Source organism: Marmota monax, unplaced genomic scaffold, assembly GCF_021218885.2.
Source record: "Marmota monax isolate L192 unplaced genomic scaffold, Marmota_monax_Labrador192_F-V1.1 WCK01_AAM20220418_F8-fsc00023, whole genome shotgun sequence".
NCBI lineage: Eukaryota > Metazoa > Chordata > Mammalia > Rodentia > Sciuridae > Marmota > Marmota monax.
The window spans coordinates 12921089-12943761 of NW_026692907.1; the positions used below are offsets into that span (position 1 = coordinate 12921089).

Here is a 22673-nt window from a genome sequence, read left to right on the forward strand (position 1 = left end):
TGAAAGTCTTCTGCTATATTTTCTTATAAAATGTTTACCTCTCTCATTTAAGATTTATCCACCTAGAATTGATTTTGGTGTTGGATGTGAAGTAGACATTCAATTTCAGCTTTTCTCCATATGTGTTTTTAAAGGTTCTAACACTCTCTATTGAACAGTCCATGCTAACTGTTTATGGTATGTTTCTGTTGCTAATCAAGTTTCCATGTGTGTGCAAGTTTGATTTGGTTCCACTGGTCTGTTTATCTCTCGTCATGCTAGTACCCTGCTCTCCCACTGACTTTTTATATCAGATTTTGATATCTGGCAGAATAACACTGTTCCCTCCAGTAATATTTCTTGATTTCTCCCAGAGCGAAGACTGGACATCTACCCCCTGGTGTCCTGGGTGATCATTGAAGTAGAAACTCAGTCTCCAGATTGTGCCCTTATTCCTAGACTCTGCAACCATAGTTTGGCACTCTCTCACTTTCCAGATTTCTTGCTTTCACTTTGTATGAGGTCTCAGTGCCCCTCACAGTGATTTTGTCCCCCATTCATGCCACTTCCTTTTACCAATGATAAAAACAGTTAAAACTGCTTGTAGGATATGTTTGAGATACCAAAAATAGGCTAGCTATTCAAAATAGATTATTGACTCTTAATTTGTGCTCTTAATTTTAGCTTACAATCTTTAGACGAGGGGGGAATCATTCTTTCCACGTGTTTGAACAATCTAAAATGACATAAATTTTCTATCCATCAGTATTTCTTCTCCTTCTCTATGCTGGGGATCAAACCCAGGGCCTGGTACATGATAGGCAAACACTTTACCACTAAGCTCCTGCCCCAACCCCCTCTATCATTTCTGTTTTGGGTTAATGAAAACTAGAGTCCCATGGATTCTTACTCTCTCCCATTATTAATCAAATCTTGTTGAGCTTTGGATTGTGTTTGCACATACTGTATAAAGTGGCAGGAAATCTAAAGTGTTGTTAATATCTCTGGTTAAGGAAGCAAAGTAATTAACACTAATAAAAAACATTCTGTGGTTCCTGACTCTTACCACAGAACTCTTTATGGCGTACGCATTCCTTGCTTTTACCCATTATTTCTTTCTTTTGGGTTAACCCCCAGAGTGTGGGTCTAAATCTGCCTAACAATGTGTTTTAAATCTTGGATTATTTCACTATATGTAGTTTTGCTGCCAAGAAAACTATGGCAACAGTCTCAGAAAAATAAAAATCCCATGCTCACATTCTTGTGTGAAACACCTCCCAGGGATTCCAGTTTTGAATATTTTAAGAAATTAAGTTGCATGTGCACATAAACACTACATAAAATGGCATCTGAATCAAGAAAAATAGATTTTTGTACAAATGGCCCAGAGAGTAGTAAAATATACTCCCTACAACACAGAGTAGTGAAGAGGAAACCAAAGGATACAGAGCTTCTTGGGACTTATTTCAAGAGTTCCTTTGGACTTTTTCTCCAGTACAATAGTAATTGTGCTAACAATTGACTTGATGAATGAAATGCCAGGTATATCTTCACAATTAATGTTTCAGAAACTACGGAATTTCCAGCAGCAATGATGATCGAGGACTTCAGAATTTTGTGAAATGGACAAGTGTGGTACAGGAACCACATGCCCAGGAAGTAGGCCTGATGGCTGGTTGAGGACATTCCTCTAGCAGTTCTTCGCCTTCTTCCTGACTTGGTTTTCAGGAACCCACCCTTGCTTCCTTACCTTCTGTGTCGCATTGCTATCTTTGTGAACCTTTGCCCTGGTGCTAACATGTCATGTGTCCACATGGGCTTTCACCTCCTTCAAGTCTTCTCAGATGTCACCATCTCAAGAATAGGATCATGGTGTTTAATACTTGAGCCCATCCCACTCCTCATACTCCTGATTTTCCCTTCCCCTGCTCTACAATTTCTTTTGTCCACATCATTTATAGCCTTTCTGGTTATAGGATATTGATATTGATATTACAACTAGTATGGAAGTAATCCCTTCTCCTTTACTTTCTGAAGAAATGTAAGATTGGTGTTAGGGCTGGGGATGTGGCTCAGTGGTAGAGCGTTTGCCTGACATGCATGAGGCCTAGGGTTCCATCCTCAGTATCTTAAAAAAAAATAAATAAATAAATAAATTCATGGTTATTTCTTCCTTAGTTTGGTACAACTCATCAGAGTACCATCAAGATGTGGGGCTTTCTTCATGAGGAGATTTTTCCATCATTCAGCTTTTTAAATAGATATAGGTCGGTTTCAGTGGTATTGGTAGTTTTGATTTTATTTGCTTGTTTGTTTTTAAGATTTTTGTTTCATTCTTTGCCAGTTTTGGTAAGTTAATTCCCACCCTCCCCAACCCCCCAAGAGAGTTGTCCTTTGAATCTAAGATGTCAAATTGTTGTCATAAATGTGTTTATAATATTATTATCTTCTTAATATCTATAGGATGGTGAACAGTAGAGGAAAATCAAGAACATGAGATGCTCGCTTGTTCTTTGAAATGATCAATAAAATGAATAAACTTTTAGCTAGAAAGACAGAATGAGAGCAAATAAAGGAGAAAACTTATTAATGACAACCCAACTTTCCAAACTTGACCACCACTTCCTTAATTTTCTATTATGTGTTTTCTCTTTTACAGATTTATGTTCTTTTATTCCTTGTACTTCAGATCAACTTTGCTTCTCTTCTGGTTTTAGTGGGAACATTAGGTCATTGATACCTTTCTTTTTCTTTTTTTAAACAAAAGCATTTAAAGCTATAAGTGTTCCTCTATGCATTGCTTTAGTTACCTCCCACAAAATTTGATGTGATATATTTTCTTTCTCATTCAGTTTTAAATATTTTCTATTTTCCTTGTGATTTCTCCTTTGTCATAGATTGTTTTGTTCCATTTCCAAAATATTTGGGGTCTTTTGGATACCTTCTTGATTTTTTATTTAATTGCCTCAAAGTCAGATAATATAATATGTATGTTTTCAGTCTCTTTTAATTTGTTGAGATTAGGGTTTATGACCCAATATATGATCGATCTTGGTGTATATACACACTCAAGTGTGTATTCAGCAGTTTGAATTGTTCCTTAATTGCACATGAGGATAAGGTGGTTGGTGCTATTAAAATCATTCTTGTTTGGGCCAATCTTTATTTTGTGTAGTCCTATCATTTGCAGAGAAGGATGAAAATCTTAAGCTATAATGATGAACGTGAATATTTTTACCTTTAATTCTGTCCATTTCTTGGCCTGATATGTTTTTAGGCTTCATTCTTATATACATACACATTGAAGATGATCGTGTCTTCTTGATGAATTGTGAGTTGGGATATCACGAAATGTGACTCTTTGTCTTTGGTAATCATGCTCGGTCCTTGAAGTGTTTTACCCGTGAAGTGTTTAATACAACAGCTCCCTCCTGGGTGTGCTCAGTGTTTATATGGTGTGTCTTTTCACAAGCATTGACTTGTGTTTCTTTTGTTAAAAATACATTTCTTATAGACAGCATGCAGGTGTTATTTGCTTTTGTTTGTTTGCTTCTAAAAATCTAGTCATAAAATTTCTGCCCTTTAATTGGGAGTTTGTGGGGAGTGTTAGTCAATGAATGTTAGTTAACTAACATTCATTTGATTGTTGATATTGTTGAACTTGGGTCAACCCTCTTACTATTCATTTTCCATTCTCAATTTTTTCCTTAATTCCTTCATCCTCACCCTCTTTTAAAATGTATCTCTGTTTTTTGTTTCTTTATTTGGTTGGTAGTGTTAGAGAATGAACACTGTATTCTACCACCAAACTACATCAGTCACCATGAGTCTTTGAATTAAAAAATTAATCTTTTTTAGCTCCTTGGCTACATTTCTTAGTTTTAAAATGTATGCTATAGAAATTACTATGTATATATGTATGTGTGTATATCCATCTACCTGTAGATATATTCTTATAATAATCTAAAATTAATATTCTGTCCCTTCACATAAAATCTACAGCCACTGCAACCTTCTATGTCCATTGCCTAACAACATCCTTTGAGCTGAAGTTATCATCTCTATTAGATCTACATATGTGATACATAGGAGGAGACAATGTCATAGCTTTTGCTTTAAACTGCCATGTTTTACTTGGATGTGGTGGCGTATGCCTGTAATCCCAGTGACTCAGGAAGCTGAGGCAGGAGGATCACAAGTTCAAGGCCAGGCTAGGCAACTTAGTAAGACTCTCAAAATAAAAAATAAAAAGAACTGGGGGTATTGCTCAGTGGTAAAGCACTCCAAGTTTCAATCTCCAACACCCCCCAAAACAAAAAAATTCCTGCCACATTTATCTATTTATTTATTTATTTTTAAATATCTTTATTATGTTTCTTTATTTTTATGTGGTGCTAAGGATTGAACCCAGTGCCTCATATATGCAAGGTGGGTACCCTGCCACTGAGCCCCAGCCCCAGTACCTCCTGCCACATTTTTAAAAAATTATTTTTTATTTAAAATTATTTTTAAATATTGTATGTTCTTGTATACTTGTTTACAGTGCTCTTCATTTCTTTCTAATGATGTCAACAAAATAAGGTGTCTAGAGAACATCCTATTAATATTTTTTGTAGTGGAGATATCCTTGTGACAAATTCTCTTCATATTTTATGCATTCAGAAAGTGTTTCTACTTCAACTTTTCTCTTGAAGATTGTTTTTTTTTTCTTCAGATGGAATTCTGGATGGGCAGTTTTTCTTTGAGCACTTTAAAAAATGTTGTACTATCTACTGGGCACCTCAGCTTCTAATGACAAGTCATTGAAAGTCATTATCATATATACTGCATTTTTGTTTGGTTTTATTTTTCACTACCCTGGCTGCTCTCAAGATTTTTCTGTTTCTTGGTTTTTAGCAGTTTGACTATGGCTATGCCTGCCTACCCATGGCAGTCTTACATTTATACTGCTTGGTGTTTTGTAAGCTTTTGGAATATGTACATTTATGTCTTTCATCAAATATGGGGGCTTTGGGGACATTATTTATTCCAGTATCTTTTCTATGTCATTTTCCATTCTCTTTCTTGGACTCTGACTATATGTATTCTAGATATTATGATATTTAGTGTAAGTTCCTGGGAGAATGCCCTTTTCTCTTTATTCTTCTGGTTTTCAGATTAAATTATTTTTATTGATCTGTCTTTAAGTTTATTCCTCTCATCACTATTCTGCTATTAACCTCTCAAGATATTTTTAAAATTTCAGATGTTGTACTTTTCAGTTCTAGCATTTTCATTTGTTTCTTTTAAATAATAAACTTCTCTGCTGAGATTTCTCTTTTCATACATTGCAAGCATGTTTTCCTTCATATCTTTAGTTGTAGTAGCGGCTTTAGAATTCTCTCTGCTAATTCTAATATTTGAAAATGTTTTGAAATTTACCTCTGATTTCTTTTTTCTCAGGAATTGGTCACACTGTATTTTTTTGTTTGTTGTTTGTTGTTTTTTTCTGATATGCCAAAAAAATTGTATTGTAACCTGATATTGTGAAAACTTTAAATTCTGTTATATTCCTGTGAGGAGTATTTTTTTTATTTGTTTCTTTGATTTAGCCAGCAATTAACTTGATTGGACTCAAACTGAGAAATCTGTCTCTTTATAATGCCAATCTCAGCTCAGTTTATCCTTAGATGGAATTTGTCCCGGTTCAGGATCAGGAATGTAAGAGTTTTTCAAGCTCCAAAGATATTTTAAATCAATTTTTATTATTTAAAATTCACTCTGGTAGAAGCTTTTTTATTTTTCTGAATTGTTCTTTGTTCATGAGAATTTTACCTAAAATATTTAACATTTGATGCTCTGTTTCACTAAATGTCAGTCTCTGGACATACTGAAAAAGAAGTAGCATTATTGGTTTTATAAAAAGATGATATTTAGCAGATGTCAATAGTCCAAATAATTTTTTTTACCCAGTGTAAACTTAGGGTTCAGTCATGAAAACAAAGTCAAAACAATAAAGCAGAGTCTACCTGAATTCGAGATACAGAGCTAGATGTAGACTTTGCACACAATTATACCACGGTTGCAGAGAAGAATGGTGTGCTGTAGCAGAATTATTTACACGTGGCCCACAAACACCAGATAGCTTTATTTTTTAAAGAGATTATGAATTGAGAGTCAACCTTAGAGACTCTAATCAGTCCTAACTAAGATAACTTTTCAGGAATTTTTTTTTTTTAATGTTTTAGGATTTTAAAGCTGGGAGGAATCTCAAAGACAAGGCAAGGCCAGAAAGGTTAAGAAATTTCCCTCTTTTTTTTTTTTTTTTTTTTTTTAAGGACAGTCCTAGAAGGAATGGCTTTGGAATGCCAAACTAAAGACCCTTATCTTTTGAGATGGAAAATTCTGTCATTTATTCTTTGGTTTTTGGCAGAGTATTTTACTTTTCAGTGCCTGCATTAATTTTATTTTTTTTTAAATGGAGTTAATTGTCTATCTTGCAAGGTCATTGAAGAGATTAAGTGGTTGGCACAGAGTAGGCGTTCAATATTTTGTTTTCCACTTCCAGAGTGTAAGGTGTGTCAATATAAAGGTAGCTAAAGAGAAGATTTCGTATTCTTATTCTGTTGTGTAAATTCTCTTGGGTAAGTCCTCAAAGTTCTGTCAACATTAAAAGCAGAATTTTCAAAAGAAAATTATCACAGAAAGGCCACAGAAGGGCCTAGTAGTAACTTTAAATAGAGGTCACACTAAATGAGAAATGTGAAACTGAACATGGGATTTATAGCTTTGCATTTCCAATATTTCCTTATTTCCACTCTCAGAAACTCTCCACCATAGGAAAGTTTGGTGATGTGGTTAAATTGCGTACTAGACCACAGGAAGAAAAGGGATGAGAAGAGGAAGCACAGAAGAGCTGAGCTCTAGGCACACTTGTCTTTGAATTCTGGCACTCAGAGCCTAGCACTAGGCAGGGTTTAATAAATATTTGTTGAAAAATGACTAGAGATACTCTTGTGCCTCAACATTCATATTTACAGAATCTGGATTTATTTTGGGGTTGCCCTGCCAAGTGTAATCTAGTGTGGTGGTAGCCTGAGGGCTCTCATTTTGTTTATGATTACCTATTGAAGTATGTTCAAGGCTCAGACTTGTCCAGACAGGAGGAATCCCAGAGGTGGGGAGATGGATTCCATTAGTTCCCTGCTCCCAAACTTTATTTCCTCCATCTGTCCCCAGGGGATTTGTTCAGGCTGAGTCCAAGTTTAGTTCATCCCCTTACCCAGATCCACGCTGGGCTCTGTGTTTATTGTAAGTATTCCCTAAATGTTTATTGAATGAGTGAATGAAAGGCACTAAATCAGTAGGAAGGCAAAAGAGAAGTTGAGGGGCACTGAAGCCACCCTGATGGGGAATTTATCATGAATCAGCCAAGGATTAGAGTAAACAGATGGCTGCTCTGTTGAGCTGGAGCCCCAGCAAGTTTACCTGGTTAGATCTAGACTTCCTTGACTAGGAATCACCTAGGTCTGTTTCAACTCTAACTATTCTTGGCCTGACTCTCCAGAAAAGAAATTAATTTTTAATCTCAGATACCTTCTTTCTGGATTACCTATCTGGCTGCCTTGTGAATGAGATGATAATCTGTCATTTTGGAATAGTAGTCATCTAAGAGGAGATGTGATAAATTATAACATCTGCTTCTCTTTATTGATTTTCTTTGTGCTTTCACATATAGTTTCTGGTTTTATCATCTTAAAGACACTGTAAGAAGAGCAGGTATTTTTACCTGGCTCATCTTCCATATGAATAAACTGCATCACAGAGAGACATTATAAATGATGCAAGGCCTCATAGAAATGGCAAGTGACAGAGGCAGGATGTTTAACCTGAGTTTTGTGTTTCCTTTGTTTATATTGTACAGGCTAAAATAACAATAAGCATCATTTATTGAACTTATATTATTAAGCACTGCAATTAAATCTTTTCTCACTTAGCCACATACATGGCTTGTTCATTTACAATCTTTCAGTCCTGTCTTTCAGTGACACCTTCCTTAAGCTCATATTTATGAATTTTATTACTAGCATATCTCTTTACTTCTTATCATCTCTCTGCTTTATCTCCTTATAGTTAATTGCTTGTGTGTGTGTGTGTGTGTGTGTGTGTCTGTTTTGTATCAGGCATTGAACTTAGGGGTACTCAACCACTAAGCCATATCCCCAGCCCTATTTTGTATTTTACTTAGAGACTGGGTCTCACTGAGTTGCTTAGCACCTCGCCATTGCTGAGGCTGCCTTTTAACTCTTGATCCTTCTGCCTCAGCCTCCTGAACCACTGGGATTACAGATGTGCGCCACTCCACCCAGCTTGTATTTATATTTTTATTGTGTGTCTTCCCCTGATAAAATATAAGCTCCATGAGGGCAAGGGAGTTTACCTTTTTCATTCTTTGATGTATACCCCACATTGTTAAAGGTTGCTCGGTAAATATTTGTATGAATTAACAATCCTAAAAAAAAAAATACAAGTTTTATCAATAAGAAAAACCATGCATAAAATTTTCCTGTTCAAGGTCATCCAAGTAGATTACAGAACCTGATTCTTAGTTCAGTGCTCCTCTGTGTTTTCAAAATTTTGTTTCCTAAGGCCTAAGGGAGGTACTGCAGATGCTATTACAGAACATAAAGGATCAACTTCTATTTTCTTCACTTCTTTGTCCATCAATTCACCTGACTTGTTGCATTTATTGGAGTTTAGTATGGAATTTTATTTTCTTAAGTAGCTTATTACTTTAGAAAAAAGGAAAAATTTACAAACTACTACTACATGCCACCCCCCAAAAAAACTCCATGCACAATTTGAATTTCAGTTTGTTTTTTATATGATGCAAAAATTTTGTGCTCAGGGAATATTCCTTTTGGTTTGGAAGAAGCAAGAAATATCAAGAATTTTTACTGCAGAGAGAAAAGTTGTGGTGTTTGGTACCTCCTCTAAAAACTAAATCCGATTTCTTCTTTGGGAAGTTCATCTCCTGAGTGTAGGGATAACATTGGAATAATTCTCTATATGATGCTTTATAGAGATAGGGGAATGGATGGATAAACAGGACTATGATCTCTTTGAGGAGGCAGATTCTGAGCATACCTCTGGTAAGTGGAAGGCAGGTGATAAATTCAGCAAACATTTGTTGAGGACTTATACACTTGGCTTTGGAGGAAGAGAAACAAAGAGCTTATTCCAAGGTCTTATTAAATCACAGGAGACATTTATTTGTTCATACATTTAATATATCTCGATGATCTCTTAAAGGTGATGCCCCAAAGGACAGAGATGCCCTCTTTGGGAAATCTTGGTTATATTCCTGAGATATAGCAGGATGGTGGGCTAAATAGACAACATTTCTTCCAGTCTGGCAGTACTTCCTATTAGGTTTAAGTTACAGATGTTTTTTCTAGAATCCTAATAAATGGTGAACGGATGCAAGAATTAGTACCTAAGTAAATCGCTTGGCATGTTGGAAAGGATCATTTATTTAGCATAATAGTTTGTGCTCATTTAACAAACATTACTTCATATGAGTCATTAGTTTTTACCACAACCTTGTGATATAAATACAATTATTCTTAAGACTCTGAATGTTAAGTAACTTCCCCAAATCATTCTGAGTTAGATGATAGGATTAGGATTTTAGCCAATGTGGTCTACCTCTAAAACTCACACTCTTCACGGTGTTTTGAAACTGTGTGCTGGCATTGTGCACATTTTCTCTGCTGCAAAGTCCTCTGTATGTTTTCAGGTTTTTAAAGAAAGGTGGTTTATTCTCTCCTGAGAGTCTTACACATCAACCAACGCAAGATAAATAATATGTCTAAACATCCTAAGTACTATGATGAAAACTCAGCTGCTAAACGAGGAAAAGATGGAGTTTAAACGCTGAGTTGACAGGGGCGAAACAATGATGGTGGTGCTTTCCGAGCTATGGGCCACAAGCCTTTTAGCTCTCATAAATCAGAAGGATATATTGGGGAGTTATGAGGAGGCCCTATATTACTAATGGGTTGTCCTGCAGAAACATAAACAAGATATAAAAATGAATGAAGCCCTCGATGGCTCTTTTGTCTTTCTGAACCATTCGTCATTATTCCATTATTACCATAACCTGAAGACAGTTGGTTATAATTTCTGTCATTGTGGAATTTCTATTGGACTATTGGGGCTTTATTTTGTTTTTAAATAAATAGCCCCTAAATAAGAAAATTTAGCTAATTGGGTGAGTGAAAAACTGCAGCTGTTGGGCTAGTAGATAGGATTAAAGTCTCACGTAGTGCGCTTCTTTTCCATCACACAGGAGAAAGTGGAAACAATTTGTTATTGTTAGTGTGGAGCTGTGGTGGCAAATCTCTCTTTAGTACAGCTTTCTGGGAATCGTGTAGCCTTTAGATAACTACTTGGGATTCCCATATCTCTTTCCTCATATGAAATTTTGATAATGATCAGAGACATTTGGAAACTGCTCAGCTTGTTTCTTAGGTAAAGAATAAGGTGGTCCTGACAGCTCGACTCATTATTAAAAAATGACAATTAGAAATTCAAAGTATTTAGCAGTCTTGTTTATGTTTTAGGGAAAGTATTATGAAGCCCATGTCCTATATCCTTGTATATGTTTGGAAGTTAAAATATGTGTGTATGCATGCATGAAGGCTTAAATTCCTATACTAAATATAGACCAGCTGACTTCAGGGGTACATATCGTACATTAGCCGATATGTGTGTCTGTTGTTACACATATACACACGTACACTCATTCATTTTAGATTATATTCTCTCCTTAGAAACAAAAAGTGTATATGGATTGTTTATACATATGAATTGTATTCTATGCATATATTTATACTCTATATGAATAGTGTTTATTTTTGCATTTGTGTGTATGCTCATTTTTGGGGGGCGGGTAGGGATGTTTGGGATTGAACCCAGGGTCTCATACATGCTAAGCATGTGCTTTACTACCAGACCCCCCCCCACACACACACCCCAATTTGTGTAGATATACCTGTACCCACTATAGGAAATGGATTCATTATAAACACTATCACCACCACACACTATTATATAAGGCTTGAAAATTCTGCTAATACATTTGTGTGTGCTGTGATTGCTTTGGCGGAAACCCTAACTAGTTTACTTCCTCATTCCTTTCATTCCCTCACTTTCTGTTCCCACTCTTGGTAAAGAAGCCAGTGAAGAGGCTGGTACTGTTTCTCCAGCAGTATAGGGGACTGGGTGTATGTGGGCACAGCCGGAGGGAATCGGCTGCAGCCAGGAGAGAGGTGGGGGACCTTTGGGGCAAGTTCTGAAAGGCATGCCAGCTCCCACTCTGATGTGCATCTTTCCTTGCATCCACCGAAACTTCAGCTTTTCACTGAACTCTGCAATCCATATGTGTGCAGATGCCTTCTTGTCATGAAGCAGATCCTTCAAACAAATATGGGCTTGCACTTTATGCTCAAACACTCAGGCTTCATTTAACTAGAGGTGAATAGATGGAGTCTAAGTCTTCATTCTGGAGATCAGAAAGACTTTATCATGAGAAATGACTATTCCACTAAAAATGGAAACAAATCCATTTTATTCACAATTCCAGTATTTCAGGAATAAAAAATATTAGGAAATGTGAATGATTTCTCTAGTCCTTTCCTCACCCTTCACCCCAACTTCATTCTGCACACAAAACTGCTGCTCCTTTTAGAAAAATAAAATAACCTCAAGCCATCTGTGATGGCAGAATGTGCAAACACAAACGGGGCTCAGAATATTTTCTAAAACCTGGTGAGCAAATTAAGAATGACCATTCCATCCCTAAAATATTCCTTGGTGCAGTAGGAAATACTTTGGTAATGATGTGAAGACATGAATTGCTGCTGATATGAGGAACCCCTGAGCTGGCTAAATGGTTTGAAACTCTGGACCCATGGAATAACATGTGGTATGATGGAATTGGAAGGATTCCAAGAGCTACAGCTTTATTTTTATATTAGAAGACTGGGCAGGTAGGGATCATGTTGAACTAGCTGTTCATGGGCATTTGGGCTGGGTGTTACTTAAGCCTTTAGACCTTTTATATGCTACAGAGTGCATGCTGGGTCTTCTGTGAAACCCTCAGAAATTTCACTATCACATCCACTGACACCCAGGTCAAGCCTGCCATATACCAGTCTCCCAGGGAAGATGCGAGCTTGCATCCTTTGGAAACAAGCCACCAATAGAGAGAAAATATACTCTGCTTCTTCTGCTAGCAATCTGCCTTGTCATCAGTTAGGGGATGAGAAGACCTTCCTAAATCCAACTGTGAGTTAAGAGAGTGATATTAGATACAGCTGGCAAGGGAACACACAGAATAGTTCAGAGAAGGATATAATAAAATTATTGTGGTTGAGGAAAATATCCTCATTCCTCTAGTGTGGAACCCACATGGGAAACATTTCTTTTGTTGTTGTTTCTAGCCAGTCTTAAGAGCAGGCAGTGTGTTTCTCACCAACATTCAATGTTTAGACCTCCTCTAAGTGATGTGTGGGGGTGGTGGTGTTGTGTGTGTGTATAAATGAACTTGGACCTCTGGATCACCACTCACAGTTCAGCTATCTGCCTGTATAGTAAAGGCCCCCACATCTCAGAGCCGTTTGCCATTGCTCAAGAGCTAGAAGGGCCTTTTCTCAGTTGAGTGATAAGCACTTACCAGCTGGCTTACTAATTCAAAGGTAAGACCTGGAGGGAAAGTGCTCCTACCCCATAAGGTGGTCACAATATAGTCAAGATTCCAGTAACATGGATATTCAAGGGTAGTCTTCAATAGCTTAAGAAATCAAATGCTCACAAAATGCCTCACTTTGCACTGTTTTTCTTCAGTTTTAAAGGGAATCTACATTGTGGAAGTTTATCACTCCAGACATGGAAACGCCTTGTGCATTAGGCTCTGTCTTGCACTCATATACACAAAGAGAAGTAGCAGAGACATTATCCTCACTGATACAGAGCTCTACTGCCAGTCCTAAGATGGCACAATGTTATACTCCATTGAAAAGGTTGAATCAAGTTAATGTCATTAAGAAAGAGCAATTGAAAACATCCAGATTTTTGCAAATTTTAGGGAAGGCCTCAAGACTGCCTTCCCAGGAATTGCATTCAGTAGCTTTTTGGTCAACGCAAGGTAAGGAAGTGTTTTGTGTAGCAGAGTTTTGTTTCCTTGCCGGTGTCATCTTTCTATTCTATTGCTGAGCTAATTGACACTTGCTGGCAAGTGTTTGCTCAATATGCTCTCAGAGGTGCCTCTGAAGAATAGCAAAATGCTCCAAGTCAGGTTTCGTCCTTCATTAACACTGCAGGCCAGGCTCTGGCCCAGGCTTCCAGGCGGGTTGGTGATGAGATGTTATTTGCATTGAACCTGGAGAAGGTAGTCTGGGCTGAACTGAAATTTCAGGTTCCCAGCCTCTCCATCTCCAGTTCTTCTAGTAGCCCCTCTCAAAGTGCTTCCACTTTGTTTTGGTTAAGTGACACACAGATATTAATACTCTAAATTAAACAGCCTTTCAGAGTAAGAGGAGAGAGACCGGGTTTGCTTTTCTTTTCCAGAATTGAGTGTGTCTTTCATAGGCCATTAGGGAATTCCTAAGTTTGTGAATCCATGACATATAACCCCCACCCCCGACCCCCCGCCGCTTCTTCTGTGATTAACAGTCTATACAAATTTACCTCGGAAGTTGTGAGATAAAATGTTAGAGATTTATTCTATATGGGATGGTTCCTGCTCTCTCCTTCCCCAATTCTCAGCCTGTCCATTCTTTTGAAGGTCAAGATGAGGTTGGAACTTTTTTTTTTTTCTTGTAAAGGGAACAGGCTGAAAACCTTCAAGGCCTGAACTCTTGCTTTTTTCAGATTTAAAGGAGCTCAGCAGCTCCCATTACAGAGTGAAGTGAGGAGAAGTGGGCCAGAGCCTGCCCTTCTCATTGTTTTCTTTGTTGAGATCTCGTAGTTAAGGGTAGAGTGGGGTGAAAAGCAGGGCAAGAGCCCATTGAGCTCCTGAGTTGACAACCTGGCTTTCAAGGGGACTGGGAGTGCAGACCAAGACTCTCCTGGAAAACCGAATACCAACTGTCACCCAAACTAGACTCCATCAGGACCTTTCAAGCACCCCTGTGTTGTGCTTCAAGAAGGAAGCTGCTGCTCTCAACATTTCCCAGGGCCCCTCCTCCTCCGGGTCTCTGGCATGTCAGCGCTTGCCTTCTGTTTTTTCCATTGTACTTTGCCCCGATCAGCCCAAGGGTCCCCACCTCTCACAAGATCAGGATATGTGACCCTGGAGCCCAGACAGCCTTGCACATAAATCTTCCTGGTCCACCTGCAGATTATCTGTCAGCGGCTGCCCTGCTTCTCCCTTGGATGGGCTATTCTCACACATCCATCAGACAACCTGCAGCCTTCATGGGCGACTGAAAATTCAGATTGGCCCCATTCCACCTCTGTGTCTTCATTTGTCTTGTCACATATCACTGCCTGCTGTGGTCAGGCTCTGCTCTAAAGGGTATTTGATGAGGCCCAAACTCGTTTTGATGGTCAGCTTAATCAGGATAATGACTGTCTTAGTTCATTTTCTGTTGTTATAATGGAATACCAGAGACTAGGCCATTTATAAACAATAGAAGTTTATTTCAGCTCATGGTTCTAGAGGCTGAGAAGTCCAAGAGCTTGCCACTGTCATCTAGTAAGGGCCCTTATACTGTACAACATGAGAGAAGGGCAAGCGACCACGTGCAGGACATAAGAGAAGAATTCAGCAAACCCATCCTTTTGATCCAGAACAGACTTTCCCAACAACAACATTAGTCTAATCTTGAGGGCAGAGCCCTTGTGACCTAATCACCTCTTAAAGTTTTCACCTCTTTTGTTTTTGTTTTGTGTGATACTGGATATTGAGCCCAGTATCCATGGACACTAAGCTGGTCCCACCTCTTAATACTGTTAACAATGACCATGAAATTTTTGAGTTTCAAAAGGGACAAAGCAATGGCCACTTGCCATCAGGATACCTATCCGAATGGGTGTTTTCTTTTAGTCAAAAGTTATAACCTGAACATTCATGTCCCTGAAAGTTCATACTTTAAAGCTCTAAACCCCAATGTGATAGTATTAGGGGTAGGGACTTTGGAAGGTTCAATTTGGGTTCCAACGAGATCATGAGCACAGAGCCCCATAATGAGATTAGTGCCTTTATATAAGAAAAGACAGAGACCTCAGAACATTTTGTATAAGAAGAGGAAGAGACAGAGACACACTCTCCCAGGCGGAGATGCAAGAAGAAGGTAATCATCTGCAAGCTGGGAAAGGGGTCTCAACAGACATAGAATCTGCTGACATCTTGATCTTGGTATCCCCAGCCTACAGAAACAAAATGCTTGTTTTTTAAAAAACACCCAGACTATAGTATTTCATTTTAGCAGCTGAAGCTGACTAAGACAGTGAGGCATGGTCCAGAGCAGCAGATGCTACCTGGGAGGCAGACAGACAGGGAAATTAGACAGGCCCTGAACTTTCTAATCAGCTTGCACCAGATATGAACAGTATTCAGGCTAGCTGCCTTTTCCTAGACTCTGAAGGTTTTTCCACTTTGCCAAATAATGCATGAGGGCAGATGCATACAGTGATTAATATCTTCAAGTCTCCTCTAGGGCAGGGGGTGTCAGTGGTAGAATGCTTGCCTAGCATGAACAAGGATCTCCAGCACTGCAAAACAGACACAACAAAAAGTCCCTTCTGCGTATTAGGTACCCTACTGAATAAAAATGCACAGTGCAGTGGTCCAAGAGCTTGAATTTGATCTAATTATTCTGTTTATCAGCTGGATGACCTTGGGCAAGTTAATCCATTGGAAGCATCTGTAAAAATAGCATATAGGGATTGCTGAGGTGAGGATTCAAAGGCATCGGGTAAGGTCACACTTTGCACAGTAGCTGGAATATAGTAAAAAAAAAATTAATGCTAACTATTGCTATATTATTGGTTTGTTAGGAAAACAGGTTCTCAAGTGAGGTAAGATCAACAATGTGAAACAGGATGTGAGTGGAGCAGATGTTTAATCCTAGGAAAATTTTGGAAAAGGGGAGCCTGAGATGGCTTTAAAGAGGGTGTACTTGGGCTTTGAGCAGAACTTAGATAATTTAATCTGAGAGAGTTTGTGTTTGTCTGCAATTTGAAGGAGTTTGGAATTAGGAGAAATTATCTGTTTTTTCTACTTTTACTCTGTGTGAACTTGGCCAACCCCCTGAGCCTTGATTTCCTTGCTTGTTAAAGTGAAACAGGGAATACCTGCTTTTCCTAGCCTCCAGAGTTTTCATAAGGTACAAATGAGACAACTCTAGGAAAAATGCTTTGAAAGTGGAGTCATTATTAGATCCTTAAATTCAGAAGAAGAGGATGCCTGAAAAATCCCAAGCTGCCCAAGACTGTAATTATCTCCCCTCCCTTACACGCCATGGTGTGTTGGCCACTCACCTTTCGCAAGCATAGAGAGTGCTCTTTGGAGCCTCCATTCGAGTACCTAAGCCAATTCTTTAAGTCTCCCAAATGAAATCAACTACGTTAATAGCAAATAACAGCAACAAGAGTAAAAACAACAGCCACCACCATTTATTTGGCATCTCTAATACATTCAACACTCCTAAATATTTTGCATACCTTATCCTACTTTGTTCTCAAACAACTTCGGGAAACAGCTATTATTTTTCTCAGTTTAGAAGCAATCAAGTTGAAGTTTAGTGCAAATTTTGCCTAGTTTCCTTTAGCCCAGAAATGATGGAGTTGAATTTTACTCATATTTATTTGTCCCTAGAGCATAAGCTCTTTGTGCCATTTGCTATTAAACTAAGGAAATATTTTCCCCCAGATCTGATGCCAGGTTTCCCCAGTAGAAAGATGAAGATGTGCCAAATGAACAAAACAGCTAATATTCGGGTGGTTCCTCTCCCTTTTCTTTCAGCTGTATTGTTGGAAATTTGGACTCTGCCATGTTTCCCATTCAGGACCACATGTACTTTTTAGTCCAGAGACTGAGGTATAACAATAAGAGTGAATCCTGGTAATCATCCTCTGCTTTATATATTCATTGTTTCATTTGAACTCATGAGAAGCCCTTTAAAAAGTATAATTCTAATTTTACTCATGAAGAAACTAATGCTATGGGAAGTCAAGGAATGTGCCCAAATTTCCAGCTAGTAAGTGGTAGAGCTTTATATTTATCTGGATTACAATGATTATTACTAACTATTCAGCCAGGATTAAGAGCATTTCCTATATCCTGTGTACCTGTGTGACAGAAAACAATGAGAAAGTTCTACCTGAAGAACCCTGAATGTGAACGGTGTGATGCTGTTCAGAGATGTTGTATATTTGTGCTTGGCTTATACTCAAAATTATTTCTGTGTTGCAGACCTTTAAACAATGAAACCCTGACACTTGCTGGAAAACAAAACAAAAGGTTTACTCTTGAGTAATAAGTCTGGAGTTGAAGGAAAGAGGGACCCGCTATTTTTAAATTCTTATCATGGCATAAAGGTTTTTGAATGTCAAATGTTAAACTCTTCTACATTCAATAAGAATTTTGCTATGAATCCTGAGTCCCCTAGGATACATTTCCTGTCTGTGCTTGTCAGCTTCATTGTTATGTATTTTAAATAAAGCTTTCCTTAACATTGAAACTCCTTCCGGCCCTTCCTTTTAGGAAGCAGACATAAATAAAGTGTGTACGGGTCCTTTGCGGGGGGGGGGGGGGGGGGGGTTGTTTTGTTTTTGTTTTCCTTTACCTTTTTCTGACCGTGTGCCCATCCCCCACTCCCAAATCTTCAGAAGTGTAAAGCCAAGGTAAAAAGAGCTTTCAAAAAGGGGGCTCTGGGGAAGTATGCAAATGAAAGAAATGTCTATGGGAAAATTAAGGGAGAGGAAATTCAGCAAGAAAGAAATTCATTGATGTTGTGATGAAACGTTGTCACTGGAGATGATGACAAGTTAGAATCCGTTCCCATGGGGACTGTGTGCTACCTACTGATCATTTGACCCATGGCTGGATGTTGGCTAGTCTAAGAATTGACCCAAAAGATGACAAGATGGTTTTAGTCCTGTTGTCTCATCAGCATTCAGGAACCCCTTAGGGGATGAAGGGGAAAAGGATAAAGAAGGATAAAAGATGAAAGCTGAGCGGTGGAAAGAAAAATGTTTTTAATTACACTGAGGAGGATTGTGGGTCCACCTGTAGCTTTTTGTTGAGAATGTCCTTTGTTTTCTCCTGTCTGCAGGGATCATGGCAGGATACAGACCCAGAGTCTGTCTGGCCTCTTGGAAGGTTTCACAGTGGTTAGCTGGTCCTCTTCAGTTTAACAGACACATTCAGGATTTAATCTCTCTGTGGGCTGTCTTTACTCTAAGAGATTCTGTTATGCTTGCCGAGCAACCTGGGTTTGGTTAGCATGTTTAAAAAGATTGCTTCTAAGAGTATAGTGGGGAGGGATGGGGGCAAACCCCTGCAGTGGAGCATGGGGTGAGGTTTCCATAGTGAGTCATCAGCACACTCCTTGTCAGAGAGGGCAGGAGCTCACCTCTTAAGGCCAAGGGTCCAGGGAGGCCAGAGCACCCCTGCAGACTGGAGACCTTTAAGCTCCACAGGCCTCAGTCTCTTCACTTGGAAAATGGGAATTGCACTTTCCTGTTATGATGACAGATGTGTAATTAAGGTGAAAATCCTGAGGAAAATATTGATGTCTGAAATTCATTTCCTGAAGGCAAGGTACAATATATAACCTCTGTTCTCTTTCCAGGTCACAAATAGACTAACATTTTAAGGCCCTTGAGGCCTGGAGATGTAGCTCAGAGATAGAGTGCTTTTCCAGCATGGCAAGGCTGTGAGTTCTATCCCCAGTACTGCAAAAAATAAGTAAATAAATAAAGACCCTGGGTCATTAGAACAATTTAAGTTAGGTAATTTGAAATAAGCATTATTTTGTGGATTTGGGGGGTTGGGTTTTTTTTTTTTTTTTACATTTTTTAGTTATACATGGACACATTATTTTGTTTATTCATTTTTATGTGGTTTTGAGGATCTAACCCAGTGTCTCACATGTACCAGACAAGTGCTCTACCACTAAGCCACACCCCAGCCCAGGATTTTTGGCTTTGGAGGGAATTCACTTTATCACATTTTTCTCTATCCCTTTTTATGTTGGTGATTAATGCTAAACTTCCTCAAAGTACTTGATTTTCATAGGAATTATGAAGAATTCTAAATGAAATCACATTAATTTTTTAAAATTCAATTCTTTTTATAAAATAATGGGGCTGCATAGATTATAGTATCCTGCCAAGAATTCCATAGCATTTGTTCAAACAGAATTGAAAAGAAATGGGGAATATAGTTGATTTCTGTGTATTACAGAGAAGCTGTGTTGAATAGAAGTTGAAGCTTGGGGTCTACAGTCAGACTGCTAGGTTCAGATCCCAGCTATATAGCTTTGTGACCTTGAACAAGTTATTTAACCTTCAGTGTCTGCTTCTGGGAAATGGAGGTATGTACCTTATAGAGGGGTGTGTGTGTGTGTGTGTGTGTGTGTGTGTGTGTGTGTGTGTGTGAGAGAGAGAGAGAGAGAGAGAGAGAGACAGAGAGAGACACAGATAGATAAATAGAGTCTTCCTATGTTGCCCAGGCTGGCCGAGAACTCACAGGCACAAGCAATCCTCTTGCCTCAGTTCCTGAGTACTTAGGATATAGGACAAGGTCACTGTTCCCTGCTGTAAGGTTCTTTAAAGGATTAAATTGTATATGCATGTGAAATGCTTTGAACAGTGACTTAACATATAGCACTCAGCAAATGCTGTCAACTGGTTTTTTGTTTGTTTTAATAGGAGGCAGTATAGGATGTCACTGCATGAAAGATTGGGGAATTTCAGACTGAGAGGTGAAGGGAGCATGCATGTGAGACCTGTCGTCATGGGTATCTGGACTCTGTATAAGCTGCCTCCACTGAAGGGATCCAGCTTGGGGCCCTGGGGCATGGCTCAATGGTAGTGAGTGTTCAGCCTATGGAAAGCCCTTGGTTCAGTTCCTAGCATCAGTGGGGGCAAAAAAGCATTCAGCTTGAGGTCAACCCTAATCAGAAAGCGGGAAGAAGAAGTCTTCTCTCCCATCTCTCACCTAACCAAGCCCTCCTCTCTCCCATCAGTCAGACCCACCATCCCAAGGAGCAGTCAGTTCCACAGCCAACCCAGGCCATGAGCCTTCTAACAATCTCTTCTGTGCCTTACTTGCTTATGTTCACAGGATTTCCTGACCTGTGAGATTTGTTGTATTTTAATATCTTAAATCACCATTACAACTTTTTCTTTCTTTTTTTCTTTGTTTGTTTTAAGATTTGTTTTACTGAGGTGCCATAGCTAAGCAAGAAAACACAAAGGTTTTACAGAAAAGACACTCCTGAGTTTGAATAAGTGAATGACTCTTTCACTTATTTTGTGACTTTGGGCTAGTTACTTAACCTCGCTGACATAAAATGAGAATACCTGCACTGTAGAGTCATCATGCCTAGCATACAGTAAATAAGTATCTCTATATGATAGCTATTATAATTTTCTGAAGAACCCTGAAGTCTCTTTGTGACAGGAGTACAGTCCGCAGGGTACAATCTTGATCATTTTGATGATCTAGATGCAGTGCTTGAATTAGAGCAGCTTTGTTCAGCTTAGCTTTAGTATATTTCCCTTAGGATAGAATTTCTGTCTATCCATGGATGTTTCAGTTATCTGTTGCTGCATAACAAACTGCCCAAATCTTAGTGGTATAGAAAAAAAAAAAAATTCTTTATGCTTAAAGATTCTAGAGCTCAAGAATTTGGACCAGGCCCAGCAATGATGGCTTACTTCTGCTCCATATAGTCTGGAGAGACATCAGGGGAGACCCCAAGGGCTAGAATTATTGGAGACCTCTTGACTCATGGCCAGAACTTGTGCTGAGAAGACTTGAAGGCATGTTCTTCCAAGGTCTCCAACCAAGCACGTACTATTGCCTGTCAGTTGTCTTGGATTTTTTTACAGCATGGTAGCCAAAAGCTACCATGAGAGTGAGCATCCCAAGAGACACCGGTAGAAAGCTACATGGCCTTTCACTATCTCTTTTTAGCAATTACACAGTATCACCCTGTCTATACTGGCAGAAGCCATCATAAATCTACTCAAATTCAAGCAATGAGGATAGGAAGAATGTAGACCCCACTCTCAAAGGGGAGACGTGGTTAAGAATTTGCAGCAAAATTTTATAAAAAGTGCTACACTGCATTTATGGTTCCATCTTGAGACATGTTAGGTCTCCTGGCTTCTACTTATAGCAAAGCAAGCCATATAACCTGTATGGCAAGTTCTCAGCACTGCCTTTATATAGCTAAAGCAGCCAATACAATATGCAAACACATGAGTGTGTTCCAATAAATTTTTGTTTGTGGATACTGAAATTAGGATTCCATGTAATTATTAAATGTTATAAATAGTATTTTTAAAAAGAAAAACATTTAGCTGGGGATGTAGCTTAATGGTAGAACTTATCTAATATGCCCAAGGCCCTAGATTCAATCCCTAGCACTGAAGAAGGGGGGAAAAAAGTCAAGCAATACAGTAAAGGGGGAAAACAAAACCAAAAACAAACCCAAACTTTAAAATGTGAGAATCATTCTTAGGTCATGGCCTATATAGAAGCAGGCCTTGGACCAGATGACAATATTTAATTCTTAAAAGATCTGACTTTTTATGGTTAGAATTCACCAAATGTGTAAAAGAAACTCCTGGGCATTTCTCAAGTGAAGTTGATTCCAAATTTTATTTTATTTTAATGTGAAATGGCAAAGATACTGTTTGGAAATTCAGTTCTTTCAAGTATAGTTTATCTTCATTCTGTTCCAAAACATTTGTTACTGAGTGATAGACTCCACTCTTGATACCTCTAGATAGCCACTCATTGGGAAATGGACATTGGGAAATGTCCATTGGGGAGCAAAATCACCAATGGGTCTGAACTAAAGTGTGAAATTCAACTGTTTTGTATATATTACTATAGTGACCCCAACAAGGAAAATATGTATGTCATTAATAGTAAGAGCTATAGTTCAGGGAGTAGAAAGGTAGGTAGACCGGATCATCTTCCACACACACAACTCCTCTTTTGAAAATGACGAAATGAATTTAGGCAACCCATCATCCAATTAAACATCACTCTTTTATTCTTTTGTGGTGTCTGGAAGTTTTTCTAAACTTTATAATTTGTGCAGTTTTTAGGAAGGTTAAGAATTTCCCTTCTTTCATTGAGACTCCAAAAGCTCTAAAATATCTCTGCAACAAAATCAACATTTAAAAATTGGCTTGAAAATAACAAGTGAAGATATTCTGATTTGACTGTATGTTCTCAGCCTGTATACTATTGGATTTCGCGAGACACATAACCCAAAGGAGATGATTAGTTCTCCTCTAGTGTGCTGATAATGAATAGCTCTACAAAACCAATTAGCTATAATTCTATCAGTCATTTCATTTGGGTAACATTTTGTTTAAGGGAAAGAAAAACAACACTGTTTTCCTTGGAGATCTGTAATTAAGCTGTGGTGTTTGATGGGAACAGTGGAGGAGAAAATAGT

At 38.4% G+C, this 22673-nt stretch overlaps 1 protein-coding gene across 1 annotated transcript in view; it reads left to right on the forward strand.

Moving 5' to 3' along the window:
- Cachd1 (cache domain containing 1) overlaps nt 1-22673 on the forward strand; it is a 205336-nt gene that overhangs the window by 83448 nt on the left and 99215 nt on the right. The gene's annotated exons all lie outside the window — the stretch shown is intronic.